Source organism: Fukomys damarensis, unplaced genomic scaffold, assembly GCF_012274545.1.
Source record: "Fukomys damarensis isolate Sample0158 unplaced genomic scaffold, DMR_v1.0_HiC HiC_scaffold_29, whole genome shotgun sequence".
NCBI classification, from domain to species: Eukaryota; Metazoa; Chordata; class Mammalia; order Rodentia; family Bathyergidae; genus Fukomys; species Fukomys damarensis.
This window is the reverse complement of record NW_022900941.1, coordinates 24,076,389-24,097,647: the sequence shown is the minus strand read 5'-3', so window position 1 is coordinate 24,097,647 and position 21,259 is coordinate 24,076,389. Positions and strand designations below refer to the sequence as shown.

At 33.4% G+C, this 21,259-nt stretch overlaps 2 pseudogenes; both read left to right on the top strand.

The window, feature by feature from the left end:
- LOC104860002 overlaps nucleotides 1-21,259 on the top strand; it is a 135,912-nt pseudogene that overhangs the window by 48,810 nt on the left and 65,843 nt on the right.
- LOC117283701 lies at nucleotides 5,414-5,573 on the top strand (annotated as a pseudogene).

Sequence of the window (21,259 nt, the reverse complement as noted above, 5' to 3'; positions counted from 1 at the left end):
TGTATATGTGCTCAAGTTTGAGATTTTTGATAGCAAAACCATAACCCAGTACCATGTAGATTCTACATAGTTCTCAAGACAGGAACCCTCCTTCAGCAAGAGAATGTTTCTGTTTTTGTTTTTTGGTACTGGGGAAAACTTGGGTTTGGTGGTAATCTTGTGATCTTTGAAACACTCATTTGAAAAATGTATGTGCTCAAGTTTGAGATTTTTGATAGCAAAACCATAACCCAGTACCATGTAGATTCTACATAGTTCTCAAGACAGGAACCCTCCTTCAGCAAGAGAATGTTTCTGTTTTTGTTTTTTGGTACTGGGGATCAAACTTGGGTCCTTGCACTTGCAAGGCAGGTGGCAGAACCATTGGCTAAATCCCCAGCCCAAGAGAATGTTAGGCACAATGAATATTGAATGGACAGTAGTACCTTGCATGTTTTTGCCAGTATAATCTGAAGGCTTTCATTCAGAAGAAAGTAGGATAAAATTTTCAGAAAATATTTCCAAAATTCAATGCCCTATTGGAAGAAAGTAATAAAATTTGAAATTATGTAGACTTGTAAATAGAAAAAAAGATTTGACCCTTCCCCTTCAAATATAAGTATCTTAATTAGAGAGCAAAGGACCAAAGAAAAGATATTGAGAGTATGTTCTACATAATAATAATAAACAATGGTAACCTCTCTATGAAAAATAAATGACTAGGAATGTGACAGGCAAAAATATGTTTTCATCCTTCACGGTTTGCACTGCAATATTTTTCTTTCATAAATGGATGTTTACAATTTACTTGGCTGAAGAGTACTGCATTGAATAACTGAAAAAGACAAATGTCACTGATATTCCTGTAATTCCAAGCGGTGTAAAGACTGGAAACAGCTATTATCTGGGACCCCAAGAGTTTCAATAGAAATTAACAAGTATTAGGCCCAAGTGTTTTCACTTTCTCTTCATAGTCTTCATTCATTTGGCTTCCTTGTATCGCACGTACATATTAAATAGGAAGTTGCTCCTGATGGAAAACTCAAGTGCAAATGAATACTCTGATTTGTAGAAAAATAGGTAACAGATCTCATGGTGGGGAAGAGGGATTGGCAGAGGGAGTTATATTGGGGGAAAAAATAAGGAATATAGGAAGGTTGATCTTGATCGACATTTGATTGGTTGGAGAGTGACTTAGCAGATTAGGATTGCTATGACGTTCAGGGTGGCCTTGAACTATGTACTCCAGGCCAGTCTTAATTTAAACATCCAGGGATCCTCCTTTCTCAGCCTCCTGAGTGCTGGGATTACAGGCATGTGCCACCATACCTAAGCCACTATAATTATCTTCATATAGAGTGTCTTTATAAATATTAGCAGCTTTTTTTTCTCTTCTGTTCAATATGTATTCATTTATTTTTCTTTAATTGAATTTGTTGGTACATTTTAGGTATACAGTACAGTTACATTCATTGTTGGGATCTTGTACCTCTACATGACAGGTCTTGGTTCTCATTTTTTTCCCCTTGTCCCTGCCCTCCCTTCACCCCCTCCTCCCCTCCCCATCTACAAACACTTTATTTCCATCTTTTCATTATCTCATATTTTTTTTCTTTTCCCTTATTACCCTTTATTTCTAGCAGTGATACTGGTTAAGAACTAAGGTATCTTCATCCATATACTGTATCAACACTGAAACTATTCTAACAAATAATTACTTTTTTATATTTTAAGGTAACCTTGCATACTGGCTTTCAGAATAGTAACTTGTAAATTTTTATTTAAAATTAATAATAAATATAATAGTAATCTTTAGAGGAAATTCACTTACTGTATTTCTGCAAAATCGAGCCTTGTAAAAAATAATTTTCCCAATGTCATAATGTCAGTGTACTTCCCTGACCTATATTTCCTGATTTTTCATAATAATCAGAGCCTTGCTTTTAATAATCAAGATTCCCTTGCTTCTTTCATCCCAGCATAATTTTCTGCCTTGACAAGATGCCAACTAAAGAAATTTGAAGCCTCTAAAGACATGATAGAAGTAGGTATAGAAGTATGAATTGTGTTTAATTAAATTCAACTCAGGGCAGGTAAGTAGCACGGTGATTAATTGTTGTTCTCACACCTTTTAACTACAGTTTGTCAAGAGGCTTTCCTCAGTCAGTGTTTCTCCTAACTTCATCATCAGTAAGAATCATTTGTGTTTCCAAGTGAAACTTGGGCCACTATTCACCATCTTCACAACTACGTAGCTATGAGCCCATCCTTACCACACCAATTGTCAGGTTGAAAATTTTCAAAAGGAACACACAAGAATCCCTTTGCATTTGGAAATGATAGTCAGGTATACAATAAGAGAAACTATGATGTCTTGGGATCTGAATGTATGTGCTCACATCAATTTTCCTCTTCGAATCAAAGGAAGAATGTCAACAGACAATACTATACTTACTAGAAATCCCTATATATAAACAATTATATGATAAAACAATACAATAAATGTGTACATGTTTCCTATTGAAGAGATTTAAAATACACAAAATGTACTTATAACTAACTTCATTTTTTGCTATTAAACATTTATCACAAAGCACACATAATCAGTGCAGTTATCTATCAGGAAACCTTATTAAACTAGAAAATGAATGCTGAAAAATATCATAATTAAACACTATTTTAATTTATTTGTGAAAAAATAGAATGGAAGGCTGGGCACCAACGTTACAGCACTAATTGTATCTCCAATCACAATGCTGTAATCAGCTTTCAACAGTGTGCATTAATAACCCAATGCTATATTTGAATTGTGATTAATAATTTAAAATATGTGAAGCTGAGATTCTACAAAAAGAAAATTGGACAGCATGAAAACTAGATGAAAAAATGAATAACAACAACTAAACTGCAATATTTAATAGTTATTAGGTCTCTATTCTTACATGCCATGTTGTTCATGCACAGACATACTTTTCAATATTGTTTCTTAAACACAGTATAATGTTAAGACATTTGCAGCAATTTGCATATAAGTTTGAGAAGGTCTTATCTTATTTTCTTATTTATAACAGCTAATAAAAATACTAGGCCAGTGTTCAACTGGGTGGTAAGTACATGAACTCTTGTTGACAAGCAATGAGTTCTGGAAGGATGCTTTTCATTTGTGGGTTAGCGTGTATTCTTTTCTTCAATCCTATTTTGAGTTGGAATTACCAGCTCTTTTTCCATTTTCTACTGTTTCTAACTTTCTGCCTCTACAGAACTTAAATGTATGGATGCATTTCAGACAATATGAGGTCAAGTGCATTTTATGTTATTTGGCCCAAGTACAACAAACTTTTGGGGGTTTAGTTTTTGATGTGTAGCTTTTCAACAATCTATTTTTTGCCTAGGAGTCTATTAAGTAGCATCATTGAGATTGTCAGCTTCCCTGACAAGCTAACTTGAAAGCAGAATAGTGTTAACCAATGGTTTTATCTCAGTGAATTTCATGAATAGCAGTTTAATTTGCAGGGTGCCTGAACCAATAATAAGGGGAAGCTGAGTCAGAGTTTGAGCAAGGGAGATATTTGTTTGTTTGTTCCTTTTTATGGATAATTTTTAAAACTCCAATTTTCACACCCTTAACATTCTGCAATTCTTGGACATAATTAGGATGGTATTGTCAGATGACTTGCTATTGATATTTAGTATAAAATAAATTAAAGCAAGTTTAATTTTTTACAAGTGGATTAGCATTCAAGAATGTTATGAACATTTCTCCTTAAAGTCAATGATCATCCTTGAAAATAATTTATTAAAATTAAAGTGGTTTTAAATACAGCTGTGCAGCTATATTTCTAAATTTTACACTATGAGTACACCTTAATGATATGCAGTGAGGGTCACAGGTTCTCTAATTCAAAATTATATAACTTCATATATTGCAACCTTAGGTAGTATATTTATGCTCTCAGATGTGTAATATCTTCACATTTAAATGAAACGATAACACTTCTTTGAATATTTGCTTATAAGTATTTAAAATGAGACATTTGTAACAGGGAAATAATTTTTGTTTTTCACAAAAAAATACTAAAATAATCCTGACTATATTTTGAGAAAATATAAAAACACCATAATTACACAAATTACTTCAAGTGAGATGAAGGAAACAAACCATCACAGATTGTTTTGGTAATACGTATTATTAGTACAAGTCATATTTCTGCTTAAGGTGATGTAATATTTGAATTTAGAAGAGAGATAAGTGGAATAACAGGTTCTGGAAGTTACCAAAGGATTCTGGAAGAAGCAATGCCACAAGTCTGGGCACAGAGGGACAGAAGATTAAATTGCAAGTGTAGTATAAGCCCAGAAGAATAACTTCCGGGAGGAAATCTCTTGTGGCTGCCTTGACTGGGGAAAGTTCAGCTCGACGAACAGAAGCTTGAATGCTATTGGTTTCCTGCCGGATTCTGTTATTATCAGGCCTAGGTACATTTAATCTCTTAATAACATTTTCTGTCTATTCAAATGCCTTGTGGAAGTCATATTTTGAGGACCAAAAAAGGACTAAAAGAAACAGCAAGATAACAATAGGCAAAATTGTAAATTAGGTTAGCAGTTCAGTAGGAACAAAACTTTTAAAGCAGGTAACCGGTAGAACCAGGAGAATATGACTCTCAAGCGCCATTTATACATCCAGCCTTTCACCTTGCAGCCCTCAAAAGTCAGGGAAAATTCCTTATCTTCTCATAGCATAGACGATCCTTTGGAAAACTCCTACTAATGTTAAAGATTGAATGAAGCCTTAGGGGCTGGGGATTTAGCTCAGTGGATTTAGCTGCCTCGCAAGCAAAAGGACCCCAGTTCTATCTCTGGTACCAAAAAAAAAAAAAGATTGAATGAAGCCTTGCAGATTAGGGAATCCTCATGTTCTTCATATAAAACAGACACCTCTCTATAATGAAAGTCTCAGAAATGCTGTAAGTGGAAACTCCTCAGTATACCCCTTTCAAATCTCCACAATATTAAATAAAAATTTTTAAAACCATTGTTTATAGCTAGTGAACTTTAAAAATATTTTTCTTCACTTTTTTCTTTGAATCTTAGTTTTCCATTGATTTATATTATAGAACAAAGCAAAAGAAAGAAAACTGAAAAGTTCTGAAAGATTGAATAAACAAAACCTGGCAAGGAAATAAGTTTATTATATTAGTCATAATTGTGTTCCAGGAAACTAGTGTAGTAAAATAATGTAGGATTCACATCGCATCTTCATAAAACAGAAAAAGATGAGGCACGGAAAGTTAATGCTGGCTCTCATATTTTTTAATTCTCTTTGAATTAGACAAGGATGTGAACTAGATTGCACTTACGTCTTTTGTTTTAGTAAAGATTTGAAAAATTTGAGCTTACTCATAAAAATGGGTACATTTAAGCAGTCTAGAGAATCGCTTCTCGGCCTTTTGGCTAAGATCAAGTGTTAAAACAATCCAGAAGAAGACAACAAATTTCTCTTTTAAAACAGTATCAATGAATACTGACATTCTGATTGTTGGTACACTAATATCAAATTTGTTTAAGAATATATTTTTTAAAATTTCACCATTAGTGTTTAATTGTATGTATATCATACAAGTTTGCCATGAATATAAGTAATTATCCCACATTTACAAAGTGTTTTTAATCTTTCAGTTATTTATATTGGGATTTTCTTTCCCTCTTTCCTCCCTTTTCTTTGAAAAGGGATCACTGACATTATTTATACCTTATTCGTTTCTTTATCTTTCTTCCAAAGGCACTTCAGAAATAATTATCTTGAAAATGTATAATTTTAATTTTTTTTTATTTTCTTGTGGTGCTGGAATCAGACTCAGGGCCCCAGGCATATAGAAGTTGTGACACCCTTGGGAAGTGTGCAGTATTAGGCAAAACCATCTCCACATTCTATTGTGCTGAATTTGAGGCAGCAGTATACTGTTTTGTCTGAGCTAGGAGATGATGGCAGGGTATTTATGGGAGCATTTATGTATGCTTAGCAGTATAGGGTAAGATATGTAAATCTCAAACCTGCTAGGTGTCTGAAATGTAAGTTTTTGTTCTCTAAAACTGAGGAATGAATTCTAGGAGCAAGGCAGGTTAAGAGTAGGAAAATTTATTGAAAGGAAGCTTCTATCTAAGAGAGACAGAAGGGGGCCTGGAAAGTGGTTTGCCCCCTCACCCCACTTTTCAAAGAAATTTTATACAGAAAAGCCTTGTGATGAGGGACAAAACTGTTAAGACCCAGTAGAAATGTATAAGGTGGGCATGAAGTGGGAAAGAACCATGATGAACCAATAAGGTTACAAGTTCAGTCACCCAGGTAATCTTGATTGAACGGGGATCGAATGAAAACACAAGTCTCACACAAGGAATTTCCCATTTAGAATATCAGTCACTGCTATCTAACTTTAGGGGAACCAGTGCCTTCTCTTCTTGATAATGCTAATCAATGAATGTGCCTCAGTTGTTCTTCATGTTGGCTCCTCCTGTTGGCTCCTGGAGGGCTGGCACCTTGAGGACTGGGGCATTGGGGACTGGTGCCTTAAGGTAGGCCCTGTCTAACTGCCTACAAGATGTCTAATTAACTTACCTATCTACAATATGATGCCAGAACACATATTTATAAAAGTATATGCATCTGACTTCATTTATTGCAAGTAATAAATATCTGAGCTAAACAGGATGAGCCAAACACATCGGGAGTAGAAACTTAATTGTACTCGAAAAGCTGAGAAATAAATCTAATTTCATGCTACTCTATACCTAACAAAGGAAGCATCTCCATGACTTAAAGTCATTATTTTAATTTATTAACTTTGTTACCAACTCCAGAACTTTCTCTTTGAATTCTACAGTCAGAAACTTGTAGAGCTTAAAATGTTTACAATCCTTAAACACGAAGCACATACATGTAGTTAGAAATACACCTGCAAACTGAATTAAGTTCCATTGTTTCCAGTTGAGTGTTTCTATCTCTGAATGCATAATGGTGGCCAGGCACATTGGAAATATGGGTCACTCATAGGAAAAGGGAAGCAGAAATTGGATACTAAAAAGACAATCAAAATATATTCCAACTATGACAGCTATGGTATTTTCGTTTTCAGTTTGCAGATGATGAAATGAGCAGAATCCAAGATGGAACATAAATGTATAATCAGGGGAATTTGGATAAAGGTATAAGGTAATTGTGCTGCACTGTGTGCATTTTTCCACTGGAGAGCTCTGAAAGAGTAGAGAATGCAATTCAATGGTTAAGTGACATCAGTATTTTCTACAGAGTATTGAGTTATATTCAGCTTTATTAGAATAACAGATGACAGGAAATTGCAAATAATTTATAGTCATTTTGAGACTATTTTGTGTGTATGTTAACATCTAATTGCTTGACTTGAAAATTAACTGGGAAATTAACGTCATATTATAAAACAGTTGATTATGGTCTTGTTGTTCCTCTTTCTTTAATGAAAGACATTTTGATGCCTTTTTTTTTCTTAAGAATTGCTTAGTTTCTAGATCATGCAAATATACTTTTATTCAGTTGGCCATTAAGTGATTCAAACCATTTTCCTTCCTCTTTCACTTTTTAAATCCAGTATTTTTATCGTCATTTAATTTAAAATTCATAGGATCCTCCACTGTGGTATGGCATCTAAATTCTACATAGAAAATTCTGACTGGTATCTGCCACTTAAAGGTTCTTCTCTAACACCACAATAATGACAAATAATTATTTCAGGGTAACCCTTCAAATTCTGTAGAAAGAAACTATATACTTTTTAAGATGATGAAGGCTATGGTAAAAAATAAAATAAATCAAGTTTGTTGAGCTTTTAGTTATTTAATCTTAGCATTACTTGGTTTTTGTGGATGTAATCTTAATTTGTAGGAAGAAAATTGATGGTGATAAAATGGCAGGATTCCACATTGGTCTAATAACTGTCACTAAAATTAACTCATAAATACTACAGATCTTTACATTGAGAAATTAATTTTCAGTTAATTCAAGGACTACACTCTCCAACTAATTCAAAGTTTATATTGTACCTCTCTTGGAAAATGGAAAATGAATCTGACATGACCTGATAATTACAGTATTATCAATCCATGGCCAACATATAGAGAAATTAAGATAATTTAATAGATTCTTGTTTGTTATCCTCCTGCTTTCAAGTCTTCAATGAAAATCCAATACTTACTGTGGAATTGGGTCAGAATGTCATCTGAATTTCAAATTACATCTTAGTTACACTCAGACACTAGTTAAAATGATACAATTGCTAGCATGAAAAGCAATACATTTATTATTTTCAACAGTAACATTCCTTCTCTTACTATTTTTAATCCTTTTGCTGCAAGGATATAGTTTGTTTTGTTTTGTTTTTTTTCGAGAAAGAGAGAGACAGAGAGAGGAAGAGAGTGAGAGAATATCTTATTTTTTGTGTTTAATATTATTGACCCTATTTCTACCTCCAAAGACAGGCCTAATATGTGAGATTTTAATTGATATAAATAGTACTTTCTCCTGTTTTAACATAAGAGAAGCATCATTTTTCTAAGGTTAGTTTTGAAAAAAAAAACTTCATTTCTGGTAGAATGATGTGAAAACGTAAAGTCTCAAGGTAATGCATTCACTTTGATTAAAAACAGAAAAAAAAAAAACTTATTGCCAGTGTACCATCGCAAGAAACCTAAAATTGTAGCTAACAGCAAAGAATACTGCTAGAAGTGAGAACACAAACATTATTTTTATTGCTATATCAAGCATTTCCTAAAATATATTTTACAGAAGGTATTTTCAATCCCATGAGCCAATGAGCCAATAAAATTTCTTTTTTAAAATCTATAACTAAAGCCAATATGTATTTCCAATTCCATTTTTTCACTTGAAGTAAATTTACATAAGTAAATTGCATGAATCTTAAGTACACTATTCTATAAATTTTAATAACTGAATATTTTTACAGCATCATTTTAGGAAAGTTGTGTCATCTTTCGTGACAATCACCCCACAAAATCTACTTGCAGATTTTCATAGCATATAGTAATCTTACTAGTTTTAAATTTTCTCATAGATGGAGGCGTACAACTTGAGATGTTGAGTGTTTTTTTCTGTCACAATAATGTTTTGAGATTTGTTATGAATTAGATTAGTCATCTTGCTACAGAATGATCTATTTCATGACTATAATATAATTTGTTTTCCATTCCATTAAAGTATGTTTGATTGTTTCGAGTTTTTTACTATCACAAATAAAACTGTTAGAGCATTCACATAGTGGCTTGAGTGACATTATATTTTTATCTGTGAACTATTTTCTCTTTGTTGCCATTGAGCTTTGATTTTTTTTCTCTTTGGTCTTCAACTCTTTCTGCATTCTTTAATCCAATGTTTTACATTATTTCATTTTCTCTCCTCTCCTAGAATACCAATTAGATTATAAATCCTTTTTAATGTAACACTATCCTTCCTCAAGGCCAGTGCTGCCACCTGATAAACAAAGGTTTCTGAGAGCTCTCTTCTTTCTCTTATAATATTGCTATTTTTCTCTTCACTTACTCCTAAACTATAATCAGCACTTGCCCTGTTTCTGTTGCTACTTTTAGTAAATTTATCTGTTGGGTCAATTAAAATTAAGTAACAGAAAGGGGTTTTATTTTACTATGTGTAATATTTCTCACATAATCTTTTATTTCTATAAATCAATATATTTGATCTAGTTAATGAAATAAAGGAATTTCTAAAGGAATTTTTCTTTCTAAAGGAATTTTTAACATTTTTACCAAGCCAGGTATACCAGCAACAGTTACTTTCAACTTTTTTTTTTCTGACAATCTTTATTATGCTTTTTATTTTTGTTTTTCTGTTGTTTATTTTTGATGCAGGGTCTTACTATATAGTTTAGGCTGTCCTTGAACTCATTATGCAACCCAGGCTGGCCTCAAACTCTTGGTGATCTGCCTGCCTCAGCCTCCTGACTGCTGGTATTACAGGCCTAAGCCACCATACCTTGTTTTATGCTTTCAATTTTGAGTAATAATTCCACTGCATACACATTTCTAGGTTGGTGTTTTCTTTTATTCCTCCTCTTTGTTTAAATAATCATGCCCATAAATTTGTAAATAGCTTCTCATTAATGTTGTTCAATGAATTTTTTGCTTTGCTAAAGCAAAAGGTACCAAGGTACAGACTACTGCAAGCATTATGCACAAATATTAACTTTATATCTTATTAAGGAGTCATTTTATTTTAAAGCAAATTTAACTGGTGCTTTTTTTAAAATGACCTATGAGATAAGTGTAAAGCAATCCTGAATGTATTTTCCATGGTTCTTTAAGATGTCCTCTGCACAGCTAGTTCTCTTACAGAAGATGAAAATTTGGATGGGCTCCAAGATTTTTGTAATTCCTCTGAATCGAAGATATAAAATAGTGTGAATTTAGTATTTAAAGTAGACAAGCTCTGTCACTTCTATACATCCAATTTGTTTAATGTGGAAGATTTCTGAGTCCTTCTCCTTTTAGTCTTTTTCTGCTTGGGAATTCTACAGCATAAAGGTGGAGTTTGCAATTGTTCATCTTCTTTTCCTCATAGATGTTGGCCCCTCTTTAGCTTTATGTTTGTAATACCTGTCCTTTCCATATTTGGAGAGCAAAGAGCTAAAGAAGGAAATGACGGTTTCCTCTCTTTGCAGACTCTTATGGATCAGTTTGTTTTCTCTGGCAATGCCACATATTTAAATTCAAATATTTCATGGATGGTTCTAAGTTTCTTCTGAGACTCCCACCCACATTTATGAGAATCTCTTCCCTCTCGTTTTCTTCATAAGGGTGATGCTTTCTTTTGGGACTTATAATTTACATCTCCTTCTGCAAGACAGCTAGCAATATCCAGCATTTTTCTGTTCAGGTATATTAACTTGTTTGAAAGGTCCTCCTTAAATGAGATCAAAGATAGACCCATATTTTCTCTCTATTGATTGTGACTAAATTCTGGTCTAGAGGATCACTCTTGCCTCTTTTCAACGTATAGTCTTTGGAGTTTCACTTAGGCAGGCTTTTTGCAGCCATATAATTTGTTTTCCAATCTTCTTCCCTTAGATTTTAATGTAAATACAATACCAAACCACTAGACCCTGAAACTCTTCAGAATACTTACGAATTTTTGAATTAATCTTAGACTTCTCCTTCCTGGGGTTAATGGTGAAAATCAAGAATATCTCATTCCTCACCATGGAGGGATGGAAAGCTCATGCAACAACTCTCACTAGTGAATCAATTTTAAAAATTCCCTCTGCTCAATCTTCTACACCTGGCTCTTTACCAAGGTTGATGTTGGTGGAAGATTTAACAGGTTTCAGATTTTTTTTAAAGATTGCATTATAGAATGGCATGTTAGTTTAGAAAATATTTTTGAATTTTTCTTGTCTATAATGTTATATTTATACTTAACATGCTATTCTATTTCCATTTTCTTTTTGGTCATTGTTATATTCTTAAACTGCCCTCATTGGAAGTACCCCCAGAAGTGATTCATGTTAGTGACTGTATATGCAATACTCTCTCTCTCTCTCTCTCTCTCTCTCTCTCTCTCCTGCCCTCTTCTCCAACTAATGTATCAATAAATTGATCCCTATGATTATAAGATGTTTTTGAGTAACTTCTTTCTATAATTTCTTCCAGACACTATTCTCCTCAATACTAGCTCTTGGTCCACTTGATTTTTTCTGTCACCAGCACACCCTTTCCTTGTTGGCTTTTCTGTATACAAGTCTTGAGAGGTTTAGAAGGAAATAGACTGTGTTGATGAATTATGCACAAGAATAGAGTTGCCAGATGAAATATAGAATGCCAAGTTACATTTGCATTTCAGATAAACATACTTATATTAAAGTTATTCATTGTTTATCTGAAATTCAAATTTTCCTGGGTATCATGTATTTTTTCTTTTTTTGCTAACTCTGGAAACTACACAAAAAACACTATTAAGAATTTTTAACCTTAATAATGTATTTGCTGTTCATAATTTCATTTTCTTCTTCCCCAAATTGCATTAAATACACCTTGTGTATTTTATTAGATTTAGTTCCTATAAATTTTTCCATTCTGTTTATTTATATATATATATATATATGATATATATCTATATATCATATATACATATACTTATGTACATATGTATGTATCTTAAAGGCTCAAGAGAAAAACTAAACTGAACATTGATCTGATGTAATTAATTTATTAATTTGATTAAACTATCACCTATTTGCTTATGGCCCACTGTAGAATTCTGATTAAATCCTAATTAAAGAATCACTTGTCATATCAGAAACTTTATTGCCCTGTGCTTCATTCTTGTTATCACTTAGTGTTCCAGAAGGTGAAAAGAAAAATTAATACAAGACCTAAGGAAAATTTTAAGAAAGAAGACTTCTAACAGAAGATATTGCAGGGTTAAGCGATCCGGAGACCAGCAGGAACTACAGCTGCTACCGCTCACCCCTGGCTACAGTGGGGCCGAGCTAGGAGGGACGCGTGTGAGAAAGAAATCGCCTTTGCTCCAGTGAAGCCTGGGCCCCAGGACGGTGGAGGGAACACCTGTCCTGATCTCTGTCTTGTGCTTTCACCACAGTGATAGCTCTCATCACAGATCCAGGTCCGTGTCATGGAGGTCTTCACAAAGTAAGTGGAAAAGGAACATGAAGAACCATTTATTCAATAATGGGAAAAACGAAATCTCTCCATAAAAGTCATAGAAAACCTTATTTTTAATGTTAAACCTCTAATTCTACATGTGAAATGAATATTGAGTAAACACTTAAAAATCATTTAGTTCATATCTTCATGAAGGTCCATGCATATGAGTTAATGGTTGAAAGTCTTACTACCATTTTAAAGACTTCTTAATGATAATACTCTGTGAGGTAAACATAAAAATGATAAGCTGCTGACAATTTTTGGAGATGTATAAATTTATGCAATCTTTGAGAAAAGCAATTTGCCATTCTGTACCAAAAATTCAAATGTGTCTAGACCTGTATTCTTAAAATAAGTGTGTAGGAATTTATTCTAAGAAAACATTACATAAGTGCATATGGTCACCTAAATATTTCTATATATTTACATGAGATTCTGCATTCATGGTACAAAACTTGGAAGTAACTTAAAATGTTAGAGATTATTTAAAGAGATACAGTATATCTATAAAATATAATTCTGAATATTTATATATGCTGTGAATTTTTTTTTCTAAATCATGAGCAATTTAGGATGAGTAAGCAATTGAAAATAGAGGCCAAGGATTTGGCTCAGTGGTTCCGCCATTTGCCTTGCAAGCACAAGGACCCAAGTTCGATCCCCAGTACCAAATAACATAAAATATTTAGAAAGTAGAATATAAACTGTGATTAAACAGAAATGTCTTAATGTGTTGAAAAGTTTAGAATAGTGGGTAGAAAGAAATATTAGTTAGAAAATATCTTTGAGAAATGAGATAATACATGATTTTTACTTTAATTTTTACACAATACTTTTCTTATACAATTCAGGTTGTGTTACAATTAGTATTCAATAAAATTTGCTCATCTTAAGTCTAAACTTGAGTGAGATCTAAAAAAATGTTCTCCTTTGTGTACCTACCACAGAAATTGAGATATGGAGGGTTCCGTATCTCAACAACGTTCTCATATGTCTTTGATAACCAAACCTCCTTTCTCATTCAAAGCCCTTGAAAATTACTAATCATACTTCTTAGTTTTGCCTTTTCTATTTTTGTAATTAATTAATTTTATTGGTACATTTAAGGTATACAACGTAATGACATTCATCATTGCAAATTTGCACCTTTACATCATCCATCTTGGTTCTCATTTTTTCCCCACTCCCCTGCCCTCTCCTCAACCCATGCCTCCCTATCTACAAAGACTTTGTTTCCAGTTTTTTCTTTTTCTCATGTTAATTCTATTCCCATCTTCCTTTTCCCTACCCCTCCCACTTCCCATTCCCCTTTGCACCTTTTCTTCCTATTTCACATTATCTATTGAACCTTTTGGTTCTTATTTACACTTTCAGTTTCTCACACTAGAGATACCATTTGGTATTTACACATATGCGTCCTATTTACTTCACTCAATAGTATCACTTCAATGTTCATCCATTTATCTATAAATATCTCTAGTTGCTCATTCTTTTTGGCTGAGTAGTACTCCACTTTATATAAAACAGACAAATAAAATAAAATTTCTTTATCCTGTCTCCTGTTGATGGACAATTGGGCTGCTTCCAAGTTTTAGCTATCACAAATTGTACTGCTAGGAACATGGGTGCACATATACCAGTGTGGTATGATTCTTTTATTTCTTGGAAAGATGCCCAGTTGGAGAATAGCTAGGTCAAGTGGGCCCAGTAATTCTAGTTTTTTTGAGGCATCTCCATACTGATTTGCACAGCGGTTGCCAGTCTACACTCCCACCAGCGGTGGAGCAGGGTTCTTCTTCCCCATAGCCTGCCAATGATTGACACATGAATGGGACAGTAGAATAGGTAGCAGATTGCTTTTGATTTCTTTTATTTTGTATCAGTTAATTTTTTGGTATATTTTACATATATAATATAATAGAATTCACCACTGGAAATTTGTACCTTTAGGTAACCTATCTTGGTTATATATTTTTTAGATTGTCATTTTGTATATATAAACTACTTATTCTTTTATATTGATGACTAGCATTCCCCTGTATTACTGTACCACAAAATTTTTATTCATTGAGCATTGGGGACCTTTCCAGTTGGGAGCTATTATGAAGAAAACTACTGTAACAGTCATATACAGGTTTTTGTGTAGGGAAATATTTTTTAATCACACTTGAGTAAATACCTATCAGTCTGGATCATATGATAATCATACATTTAATTTTTTTAAATGCTGAATTATTTTAAAAGTAGCTGTACTATTTTACATGTCCATTAATAATATATGGTAGTTAGAGTTTACTAAATTTAGCCAACAAAATAATTCTTATAAAAACCTTAGGATAACCAGGTTGGAAGTAAACATGTGAAAGTCATTAAAAGTGTGTAGTTATAATATGAAAAAAATAAAATAACAGATGGCCTAATCAATTTAGACAATATGAGGGTGATTTTTACCTCTTGCTAATGATTATTGGAATAGTGATTTCTGTTCACCAATTCTTAATAGCTTATGTCTTACATTCAATCAACTACTGAATCAAGGAAAACTTAGAGATGTATCTTGTTATGGATAGTGGACATCATAAAAAGCATTTTCCCCTGTTTCTGGTTTTCCAATCAGGATGTGGTACCTTTCTTATTACATTACTCCTCAGCTGTTGATTTTAGTCTCCTTAGTTCTATTTTTTCAGCAATACAGAATATAGTTAAAGCTCAGGAACACTTTCCTCTTAATAATTCTTCTCAACAGTCCTAAACTTTTATTATTAAATTTTTACTGGTTTTTTGCCATCTGCTTTGCATTCATTGTTCAGTTCAAATTCTTTCTTCTTTTATTCATCAGTATTCACAGAGATGACATGAAGTTTTCATAGACCAAAAACAAAATTTGTATAGTAGGATGTTGTACAGACTAAAAGTGTAGTTAAATATTATTTGATTGTCCTTTGACTTCCAGGGTACATTTCAGTTTCAAAGGGGAAAGAAACTGGTATAATGTACTATTTTTCTGTGTTATATTTGATACTTTATGTATTCGAAGACTTTTTCCCTCTAATTGTGCCACTAAAACAATTGTGGTCATTTTATATTTCATGAACAGATATGCAGAAATATATTTTTTAAACATTAGGAACAATGTCTCCATTATTTCACTTCTCAGATCTGTGGCTTACTCTAGCTTGTACTAAATTGTGCTTTGAAATTAATTATGGTCCTCTCAAAGGGACTTTGAAAGGTCAGATTGCCTCTTCCTATGCCTCCAATCAGCGTGGCATTTCTAATTGTTGGGGGCGATGCTGCAAAAATGATCTTTAGGAACATATAAAACCATCACGTGTAACCTATAACTTGCCCTCTAATCATCAACTGAGCTCCAGTTGTATAAATTACTTTTTCTGAGTTCAATATACATTTTATTAGTACAGTTCCCTTTCTATTAGATAGATGCATATGGTTAACCTATTAAGTAAAATTGCTTATAAATGTAAATTTTTATGATTTTTAAAATGTTAATGTATGGCTTGTTAAATGTTAAAGTGGCAAAAAGCTTTTAAGAGCTCATATGTACTCAATTTCATTTTGCAACCCTCAACATGTAAGGAGAAAATTCATAAGATATTTGTCAAGCTAAGATTTTTATAAACTTGATGGTCATAATAAATCATTGTACAAAAATTTAGGGTAAATATAAGACAATGTTAATGCCATATTAAAAAGGGTAGCTGTCTCAGAAGAGCAAGCATCTTCTTCCTAGTACATTATAGAAGAAAAATTTACAAAATATAAGAATTATGAATTTTGACTATAGCTAAAAACTGAGATTTGCTTTGTACTTCTATGATTATTACATCACTTTATTGCTTGTCTATGCAAGTATGTTTACATTTCCCATATACAATAAATTTGTATTATAGATAAGTTTGTTGAAGCTTTATATAAGTTTTTTTAGATAAATTTTATGAGGCACTCTTACTCTTATACCTGCCTGTGTTACTTATGACACAGTAACATAATCATAGAATGATATCAGAAATGAGAGAAATTTTTCATATTGAATACTGTGATCATCACTGAATCTTTAACTTTAGACTTTTTGTTTTGTTTTGTTGTGTTTGTTGCCCTGGATTGAACTTGACTTGTGCTTGCGGGGCAGTTGGCAGAACCACTGAGCTAAATTCCTGGCCCTAGATTTAATTGCAAGATTTTTCCAAAACTATAGATAAAGTCCAATCACTGACTTATATTCTTGAGTTATGATGCATGACCACATGCACTTTTTAAAAATGACCCAGGTAGCCTGATATGTGCCCTACATTGACATTTTTAACATTCCAGTTCATAATTTATAAATCAAAATACAAATGTCTAGAATTTATAGGATTTACTTATGTTTAAGTGGCAAGGAAAAGTGGAACTAAAAGTTATGTTGACTCTCTATTTATCCTTGAGATCAATGGCAGATAGACAAATCTACAATCACAGTCAGATGAACAGAGTACCAGAGGAGCAAGCATTAAATTCTTTCCAATACATAGTTCCCTCCACATAGTTGCATTAATGGATAGAACAATAACACTGACACAAAATTAGATGACATAGTATTATACTACTTCGATATGGCTACTGCAGCCTGCATAATTAAACAACAGAGTTTGTTGATACACATTTTAGATAAATGAGAAATCCAAAATATTCTTTAAAAGGAAGATAATTGGCAGTGTAGAAATAGGTTTTAAAAAGGTAAAGGTACCAAGAGATGAAAAGGTGGTAGGGATAGAAAGAAAAGGCTTAGAAATAAAAGGAAGATTGCAAATTAGAAGCGGGCCCCAGAATGTGGTAACAGTCCAGGCCAAAGCATGACCCCATTTATGTTGGTAAATGGGGATGCAATAAGATGACTGATTTCTACTTGATGTAGGCAGCAAGGCAGAGGGTCATGCTGACTGCTGGCCTCAATGCCATCACCTTCAGATCCAGCCGCCTCTGAAAGCCACACCTACTGGGCCTGGCCTTCCCCCGTTGAGTACAGGTCCCCCGTCCTTCCTTTCCTGAACTTGAACTTCTTGAAGAATCTATGTCTATCTCTCACTCTCTACATCTTTCCTCCATGGCTGTCTCTTAGTCACTATGGTCAGGTATCACTCAAAAAAACTGGCATGAAGCTTTAGTGCAGTTCTTTTGTGGTTTAATTCTTTCTCATGAGTAGAGCCTCTCTGGCACTATGGTGGGCAGTTCCCTGGATTTCTTCTCCAACACTTTCCTTCCATGAAGAAGTCACTCTTGGGGTAAACATCCTTATTACTGATTTTGCAGTTTAGAACAGCTGTTGGCTTTGTAGGGGTTGACATTGCTAGCCCATCCATTATTTCTCCCTGAAGCTGCCTCCACTTTGAGATTTACTCTCTCTCCTGAGACATTTCCCTTATTTGTGATCAGGTTGACCAATTGGTCATCACCTTTGAGGCTCTGTGCTGAGAGGAAACAAAATGCAGTCTCAGCTGGAAGTTGGCTATTTGATAGGTCCAGGACACAGAATGAACAGCACAAAGTTGCTTGTTTGTTTGTTTTTGCTTTTTGGTACAAGGGATTGAACTTGGGTCCTTGCGCTTTCAGGGCAGGCCACCAAACCACTGAGCTAAATTCGTGGCCCGAACAGCACAAAGTTGGATGAAAGCACCTATGTGTAGAGCTGCTCTTCCGCAAAAGCTGCTGCTGGATGCAGTTATCCTGTAATTTTGTTTTATCTGACAGAAATTGCCATAAATTGAAAATACTGAATGTTTAAATTTTAGAAATTATTGCAGTAAAATACATAGTGCTATAAATCCACCCAAAATACTCACTCCATCTTTAAACACGCTTATATAGTTCTTGGAAATAGTCTTTAACTGAAATAAAGGTTTTTTGGTTTTTTTTAATTTAAAAACTTGCTGTATTTTTCCATCATACCTTGTATAGAGTTCTCCATTTCAACCAGAAATATTATCTCTTCCCAAAGTTACTTTCTCCTATATTTTCATGTATTTTCCCAAAGACTGTCAGTCGATTCCATTTGACAAGAAAAGACTGACTAAGAATTGTTCACTTAGATAATTTGAAGCTCTACTTGAGGACTTCTGAAACAGAAACTACATATTCTATATGTATAAGTGACAAATGTTATAGCCTAATGTCTGACAATAGAAATGTTTCTTCTATTACTATTTAAAATGTTTATAACTGATAACAATAGAAGATCCAGTTCAATTAATTTAAATAATGATGAAATTAAATACTGTGTATATCAAAAATTCAAAATAATTTAACTCTAAAGCAAATTAATTCAGTAATTCAATGATGTTATCTTAATTTTTCCATTACATTGTTTTGTCAATTTAGGTTCAGCATCTTATTTAGGCTGGAAGTAAATTGCCTTCACAAGTTCAGGATATATTATCAGAAAAGGATAATCAGAGAAAGAAATAAATCATTTATTGCAGTGGATTTAATTGCAAAGGCACAAAGCTACTTTTTAGAAATACCAGCCAATTTCGCATCATACTGGCTAGAAATGTATCCTATTCCAATGCCTAAACGAATCACTGTCAAAGGAACTATTTGATTTAAAGAAAATGATAACTAATTTCCACAGTTGAGAATAAAATAACTTCTCACAGCCATGCAAAGGAGAATATAGAAGTCATTTTTTAAAAAAAAGATAACTGAAAAGGAAGAAAGAACAAATGTTGGATAGAGTATTAAAACTGTGCTAATCCTTCAGTATGTAAAAATCATTTAAATATATGTATGTGTGTGTATGTGTGTGTGTGTGTGTGTGTGTGTGTGTGTGTGTGTGTGTGTGTGTGTGTGTGTGTATCCAACAGCTCCAAGCTCCAAGTTTCAAACAGCAAAGCTTGAAAAGAACTGCTCTGTATTCTTAACTTTGCTTAATAGTCCAACCAGAAATCCTTGGAAAAAAAAAATATTGGCCAAAAGCGAGTGAAGTATCATGTCTTCTGTAGGACACAAAGCGGTCCCTTCAGTCCAAGCACCACTCTCACTAAGAAAATATATAGTGCTTATGTTAGTCCATCAAAACATACATCATTGTGCTTCTCTTTACTTTTATTTGCATAAAATATTGTAACCATGGCTCTAATGAAAATTAGTGACACAGTAGTAAAGCTAGGAAGAAAACTATGAGAACTACCATATAGTTAAAGAAAGAAATCATTACAAAATTTGTGAAAGTCTTGGAAAAACAAATCTATAAGTATAATTGGAGGGATCAGAACCAGTTATATGCTTTTCCGTTATTTCTTATAGGAAGAATATTTGCATGCTTTTTGTTGTTTTGACATGAATTTGGAATAAGCTGAATTTGCCAACTAAGATATCGCTAAATTCATATGTATTTTACTGCCACTACAGACAGAGGAACACAATCAAAGATAGAAAATGGTCAGGTAGTTTTGAGGCTCTAGTTCCAACATACCCTAAAATCTAATTCCATTAATTTTCATTGAAAATTTTTATTGTTGTTGCTTGTTCTTTATTGGGTTTTTATGACCTTTTAAATGGTACTTTGTTTCTATTTTAGTTATAGTGAGATTTCTGAGAGAACAAAAATTGTGGAGGAGAAAGCAGTAGAGAAATGTAGCCTCTCCGGGATCTGGAATCCAAATACCTGAAAAAGAACAACTTGATAAAAAGAAAAAAGAAGTATATCTCTGGGAATCTGGAGGATACTGAGAGGAAAGTTAGAATCCATAACAAGTCGGAGAATGAATCACAATGCAGAATTAAAAATGAAACAGTCTAAAAACCCACCCTGGCTCCTAGGGGGTAAAACTTATCTCCAGAGAGACAAGGTAAGCCTGCATGGTTAGGAGCTCCAAGGAGAACTATGGGCCACACCATCCATGCTAACCCTAAGAAATAGAGAAAGCTATCTTAAAAATCATATGGAACGTGAAGAGACTCAGAAGAGCATCATAATCCTGGGCAACAAAAACAAACCAGGAGCCATCAGAATGCTGTATTTCAAGTTATGCTGTAAAACTACAGTGATATTTGATCAAAATCTATGATAGATAATGTGAAATAGAAAAAAAAATCCAAAGGGGAAGTAGGAGGGATAGGGGAAAGGAACAAAAGGAAATGAATAAATATGAGATAAATAAAAATCAGAAAGTCTTTGTAAATAGGGAAGGGTGGAGGGAAAAAAGGGAGGGCAGGGGAATGGGAAAAAAATAAAAATCAAGATATATCATTTAAAGGTACAAATTCACAATGGTGAATGCTATCATACTGTATAGCTAAAATATATCAATAAACTTAATGGAAAAAAAAAGAGGAAAAAAATCTACAGTGATATTAACAGCATGCTTTGGCCAGAGAGAGAGAGAGACAGACAAACAGACAGACAAATTGACAGTGATAGACAGAAACAGACAGAGAACCAGAAACATATGGATCAATGGATCAGAACATATAATGTAGAAACAACTCCAGGCACATCCAGTTATCTGATCTTTGACAACGGAGCCAAAAAAAAAAAAAAAAAAAAAAAAAAAAAAAA